We start from the raw sequence: 7,315 nt of genomic DNA, 5'->3' as shown, positions 1-7,315 counted from the left end.
GCAAGCTGAGACTTGAGAAGTGAGCCTTGTTCGTTCTTCTTTTCTCTTCCCTATGCTCACGAACCCTCCTCTCAGTTGCATCCCTATATGGTAAAAGCCTCGCTGCTTGGTGACTGCACAGGAAATCCACCATTTGAATGCAACGTTTGAATAGAAGAAGAGAAAAAAAAGCCACACACCACACATACTCTTTAATAGACAAAAAATTGTCACCCGACTTCAAAGGGTTCTTGCATATCCATTTCAAGAAAAGCTATTCTGCGCGTGCTTGCCGCATGTAATTGTAGTCACTTGTACTTTCTGTGTTTTGTCCTTGTCTCGGTCCAGTGGTAAAGATCAAGAAGATGATCGCATGACATTTTCATTCACATGAAGAAGAAAGAAAAATAATAAGAAACAACGAACTGCAGTAAAAATGATCTTAACCCATTTCTGTTGTTGAGGTTTTAACACAAATGGGGCCTGTCACAAGGGGGGTTGTGTTACCCCGATCTCAGTCAAACAGCATGTGTGTTGTGTTTTGCGTGTGTCTCCTAAAGGCTTTGGACTGCATTCAGATGACACTTTTCCCATCTTAGTGACCGCTCAACGGGCTGTACAACGCAAGCCAGCATTCACACACACATTCATGCACTGGTGGAAGAGGCTGCCACACTCGAGTCAACCAATATGATGACTTTAGACTCTAAAAGACAACATCTAAAAATACCTGCAAGTCTTTATCACCAATGACTTGGTTTTCCAGGCATGTCCATCTGGTAGAAGACCCCGGGGAAGACCCAGGACACGCTGGCCTGGGAACGCCTCGGGATCCCCCAGAGTGAGCTGGAAAGTGTTGCGGGTGAGAGGGAAGCCTGGGTCGGCCTGCTGGGTCGGCTGCCACCGCGACCCGACCCCGGATAAGCGGCTGATAATGGATGGATGGACTTGTGACTTAACTTGGGTTTGAGCCTTTTGACTTAAAAATACTTTGTGTCTCCCCCCAAGTTTGACTTGGGACATAACCTGGGTCATGACTTGGGACTTACCTGTTCTGACTTGGGACATCAACTTGGGACATGACTTGGGACTTAAATTGGGACTCACCTGTCCTACTTAATTTAGGACTTGACCTGGGACTTGATTGTCTTGACCTGGGACTTGATTGTCTTGACTTGGGACTTGACTCTGGACTTGCCTGACCTGGCTCAAGATTTAACTTAAGACTTGACTTGGGACTTGACTGTCTTGAGATTTGACTGTCTTGACTTTGGATTTGACTGTCTTGACTTTGGACTTTACTGAGGTCTTGCTTGACTTGACTCAGGGCTTAACTTAAATCTTGTCTTGACTTTGGACATAACCTGTAACTTGACTGGGAACGTGCCTGTCCTAACTCTGGATTTTACTTAAGACTTGCAACTTGCCTGTCTTTACTTGGGATATGAGTCTGGATATGAGTCTGGACTTGCCTGTCTTGACTTGGGATATAAGTCTGGACTTGCCTGTCTTGACTTGGGATATGAGTCTGAACTTGCCTGTCTTGACTTGGGATATGAGTCTGGATATGAGTCTGGACTTGCCTGTTTTGACTTGGGATATGAGTCTGGACTTGCCTGTCTTTACATTACATTACATTACATGTCATTTAGCTGACGCTTTTATCCAAAGCGACTTACAATAAGTGCATTAAACCATGAGTCCAAACTCAGAACAACAAGAATCAAGCAAGTACAATTTCTTCAATAACGTTAAACTACAGAATACTATCCGTACGTGCCATTTAAGTGCTACTAAAGTGCTAAACAACAAAGTGCTATCGGTAAGGGACATTTAAGTGCTACTAGAGTGCTACTACGGCTCTACCTTCCCTATTCAAGGTATAGTCGAAAAAGATGTGTTTTTAGTTTGCGACGGAAGATGTAGAGACTTTCTGCTGTCCTGATGTCAATGGGGAGCTCGTTCCACCAATGAGGAGCCAGGACAGCAAACAGTCGTGATTTTGTTGAGTGTTTAGCTCGAAGTGACGGAGCTACAAGCAGATTGGCAGAAGCCGAGCGAAGTGAACGGGCTGGGGTGTACGGTTTGACCATGTCCTGGATGTAGACCGGACCCGATCTGTTCGCAGCACAGTACGCAAGTACCAATGTTTTGAAGCGGATGCGGGCGGCCACCGGTAACCAGTGAAGGTCGCGGAGGAGCGGAGTAGTGTGGGTAAATTTCGGGAGGTTGAAGACCAGTCGAGCAGCTGCATTCTGGATGAGCTGTAGATGTCGAATGGCATTAGCAGGTAGACCTGCCAGGAGGGAGTTGCAATAGTCCAGCCGTGAGATGACCAGAGCCTGGACCAGAACCTGTGCCGCCTTCTGAGTGAGAAGGGGTCGTATTCTCCTGATGTTGTACAGCATGTACCTACAGGAGCGTGTTATTGCGGTAATGTTGGCAGTCAGGGAGAGTTGACTGTCGAGCGTCACTCCGAGGTTCCTGGCAGTCGGAGTCGGAGCCAGCACTGAGTTGTCTAAGTTAATAGTTAGGTCGTGGGTGGGAGAGCCTTTTCCTGGAAGGAGGAGAAGTTTAGTCTTGTCCGGGTTAATTTTCAGGTGGTGAGCGGACATCCACTGAGAGATGTCGGTCAGACAGGCAGAGATTCGTGCTGCTACCTGTGTTTCAGATTGGGGAAACGAGAGGATCAGTTGGGTGTCGTCAGCATAGCTGTGGTAGGTGAAGCCATGCGAGCGAATGACAGAGCCAAGAGGGTTGGTGTACAGAGAGAAGAGAAGTGGACCAAGGACTGAACCCTGAGGGACCCCAGTAGTCAGGCAAGGTCTTGACTTGGGATATGAGTCTGGATATGAGTCTGGACTTGCCTGTCTTGACTTGGGATATGAGTCTTGACTTGACTCTGGACTTGCCTGTTTTGACTTGGGATATGACTCTGGACTTGCCTGTCTTGACTTGGGATATGAGTCTGGACTTGTCTGTCTTGACTTGGGATATGAGTCTGGACTTGCCTGTCTTGACTTGGGATATGAGTCTTGACTTGACTCTGGACTTGCCTGTTTTGACTTGGGATATGACTCTGGACTTGCCTGTCTTGACTTGGGATATGAGTCTGGACTTGCCTGTTTTGACTTGGGATATGAGTTTGGACTTGCCTGTCTTGACTTGGGATATGAGTTTGGACTTGCCTGTCTTGACTTGGGATATGAGTCTTGACTTGACTCTGGACTTGCCTGTTTTGACTTGGGATATGACTCTGGACTTGCCTGTCTTGACTTGGAATATGAGTCTGGACTTGCCTGTCTTGACTTGGGATATGACTCTGGACTTGCCTGTCTTGACTTGGGATATGAGTCTGGACTTGCCTGTCTTGGGATATGAGTCTGGACTTGCCTGTCTTGACTTGGGATATGAGTCTTGACTTGACTCTGGACTTGCCTGTCTTGACTTGGGATATGAGTCTGGACTTGCCTGTCTTGGGATATGAGTCTGGACTTGCCTGTTTTGACTTGGGATATGCCTGTCTTGACTTGGGATATGAGTTTGGACTTGCCTGTCTTGACTTGGGATATGAGTCTGGACTTGCCTGTCTTGACTTGGGATATGAGTTTGGACTTGCCTGTCTTGACTTGGGATATGAGTCTTGACTTGACTTTGGACTTGCCTGTTTTGACTTGGGATATGACTCTGGACTTGCCTGTCTTGACTTGGAATATGAGTCTGGACTTGCCTGTCTTGACTTGGGATATGAGTCTTGACTTGACTGTGGACTTGCCTGTTTTGACTTGGGATATGACTCTGGACTTGCCTGTCTTGACTTGGAATATGAGTCTGGACTTGCCTGTTTTGACTTGGGATATGAGTCTGGACTTGCCTGTTTTTACTTGGGATATGAGTTTGGACTTGCCTGTCTTGACTTGGGATATGAGTCTTGACTTGACTCTGGACTTGCCTGTCTTCACTTGGGATATGACTCTGGACTTGCCTGTCTTGACTTGGGATATGAGTCTGGACTTGCCTGTTTTGACTTGGGATATGAGTCTGGACTTGCCTGTTTTGACTTGGGATATGAGTCTGGACTTGCCTGTTTTCACTTGGGACTTGAGTGTGAAGACTTTGATCAAAATTGTGACTTGCAAAACAATGACTTGGTCCTCTTAGTCTGGGTTGAATATTAAGTTTCTTCTGGAAAATCTAACAATTTCCTCGCCAGTGTGACTACACCATGATATTTAAAACGCTGCCATAAAAATGTCTTTTGTTGTCACGGTTTTCTTCGTAGGTGACAACCAAATGAAATAAAGGGTTCTCTGTCAGTATCATTTGTTCTGGTTTCTGATGACACGTGATGCAAGAATTATTACCCACAAAGAACTTAACCTTTTAAGCTTTTTAATCAAGGAACTTAACCTTTTAAGCTTTTTTTATCAAGGAACTTAGCCTTTTATGGAATCATCCTTGTGAAACTTACTTGTGTAGAAATGACCTGGAAATACTTGCATGAGAGTGAGCAACCATACATCCATCCATCCATCCATTTTCAATACCGCTTATCCTCATTAGGGTCGCGGGGCGCTGGAGCCTATCCCAGCTGACATAGGGCGAAGGCAGGGGACACCCTGGACAGGCCGCCAGTCCATCGAGGGCAACCATACAATTACATATATATATATATATATATATATATATATATATACATAATATATACTTATGAAGTCATATCTCTTTCTGTCAGCTGCAGTGAGAGACAGCTTCCTCATTCTGTGTAGCTGATTCAACTGCAGAATATCCAGGATGTCATCACAGCTTTCATGTGGGTGTTCGTGGGACTTCTGCTTGCCAGTTTGACTGTAAAATGCAACCCTGTAAATGGAATGAAGCCCCACGACGGCCATGAAGTACAGGAGCTCAGACCACTTTCATATCTCAGAAAAGTTATCTGTCTCACATTTTTTGAGCCAGGTGGGAACAATGTGTTTTCAAATCTGGCTGCGCACACATTTTAATGGACATACAAATAAGTGTATTGCCTGACAACGCAAAATAATTACCACATTACGGGTCTCAAAACATAAGGAGGCACCACATTTCATCAATGTGCTAACACAATGGCTGCATTCCACTGAGGCGTGTGCGTTGCAGGGTTTTACTATTGTGCATACTAATGTGTGTTGTTAACGCCTGCTGTTCCTTCCAGGACAAAGGTACAGTCATATTACACTTTCGTTCTGTACTTGCTTCTTTCTAACTCTTTTCTAGTGCGCTTTTTCCATTTTTTGGTGCGCACTCCTGCTAAATAAGTCACACTATACACTATACCAGACATCAGACAGCACCATCACGCTATGCTGTGATCGCTCTGCTCAACTTGTCTCTATTACTGGTGGTAGAATGACAATTAATTTACATTACACATTTTACTGCACAAAATGCATTTAAGAAATGGGTCTACATTTTTGGAAACATGCGTATTCTTTTTTTTGCCATGAGTTACGAGAAAACTTGATTGTCATATCGTGAATCGAGCAAACGTTGCCATAGCTTTCAGATCAGTGCCCGATTTCCCCCTCCAGTTCACAAATGCCTTGATCTACGGGGAGATTACAGAAAACTGGGCTCGGAGTCCTTCAGAGTGCCCTTCAAATGCACAGCCATTCTGGTTCTAGTCATAAACGTTGACCTTATACTGTAACCTCATGGCCACAGAAGGTTCAATAAATGAATAACTATTTTACTGGGTGTCACTGATCCATGCAGAGTTATAGTTTAATTAAAAGCAGAGCTCAGTTCAGCAGGAAACAGATGAGCGCAGTGTATGAGTGAACTGGAAGGGAAAGAGAAACCTAAAAAAACAGTAATTGTTCGAGACAGCAAAAAGGGGGTCAGAAAGCAGAATTATGTAAGATATTGCTGGTCTCACAGAGACGGACAAAGGGAGAATGTCGAGGAGAGGAGATGTGGCGCCTTAAGGTAAAACATTGAGAGCCGTGGTGAAGACACACCCTCCTCTTCTAAGAAGAGGAAGTGTTCTGTTATGGTGTCATATACGAGACGCTGTACACGTATAAAACACACATGTACAGGATTGTACTATATGTCAGATTAGAAACATGACAGACGGTACAATACAATACATTTGCAATATTATACAATGAGATATGACTGTAATATTTATGAATCCAAACGTATTGTATGATTTATTGGAATGAGAGATGATAGAATGGCATACGAGATTATTCAATACGGTACAAGTCAAAACAATATTGTATAACAGGACTGCCAATACAATACCATGATGCATATGGCACGTTGCATATGGTGTGAGATATGACAACACAATACAACACGCCTAATACAAAACAATATGCGATTACATTGCGTTACATTAAGATCCAATACAATGATTCACTGACACAATACATAGAGATATGATCCACTACACCATGATGTATGTAATATGATACACTATGCTGTGATTCATGACATAATATGAAACGTTACTGCACACCACAACTCAATGCAATTCAAAGAGACAATTAGAGACACTACAATCATGGATGGATTAAGGGCCTACTGGGCACAGGCCCGGGCCCAAAGTCTCAGGGGCCCCTAAGGCCTTCATATTTTGTATTACTGCTTGCTGAAAATGAGCCTATAATCCCATATGAACTCAAGAAAATATATTAAATAACAGCGGACTACCTTTGCAATACAGATGACATCATTGGTATCTTTTTATATGAGAGGCGAATAACTCTGATCATCAGTCGTGATGAAAAAAACCAAACAAACGAGTGACATCACAGCAAACAGACACTCCACTGTCAGCTGGTGGTCAGAGTGTAAACTTGACTCAGTAAACTCGGTAAACAGATGCTCATTTGGGGTGGGAGAATGAAGTGGCCCCGGGCTCGTTAGTCCCGACAATGGCACCTCTGTGCCAACACTGTGCAGCGCTGGCACACAGGAGCTCTGAGAACTGACCCATTCACACTCGCATTCCCCCCCTGTCTTCCCTTTTCACATGGCCTGGAAGAATCTGAAAAGAGACCCACCCCACCCCCACTTGCTTTGCTCAGTTGCGCAAATTTAAATTTCAAAGCCTTACCAATTTACATTTTATTTAGACTGGCATATTGAAATTAAGGAGTCATGCCATTCCTGGATTCCAAGTCACCAACGTAAAAGAGTGCTGGGGTGATGCAAGTTGGAGTGCTATCTAGAGTCTGCTGGTAGCTATTACTATACTCTCGTTAATTATTCATTTTACAACAGACAAAGTACAAAAATCACTAATAAATGCATAAAAAGGAATGGAATGCAAAAATGGAGGGGA

The sequence above is a fragment of the Cyclopterus lumpus genome, chromosome 6 (genome assembly GCF_009769545.1).
Source record: "Cyclopterus lumpus isolate fCycLum1 chromosome 6, fCycLum1.pri, whole genome shotgun sequence".
NCBI lineage: Eukaryota > Metazoa > Chordata > Actinopteri > Perciformes > Cyclopteridae > Cyclopterus > Cyclopterus lumpus.
The sequence above is the reverse complement of the archived record's forward strand: the minus strand, read 5'-3'. Positions refer to the sequence as shown.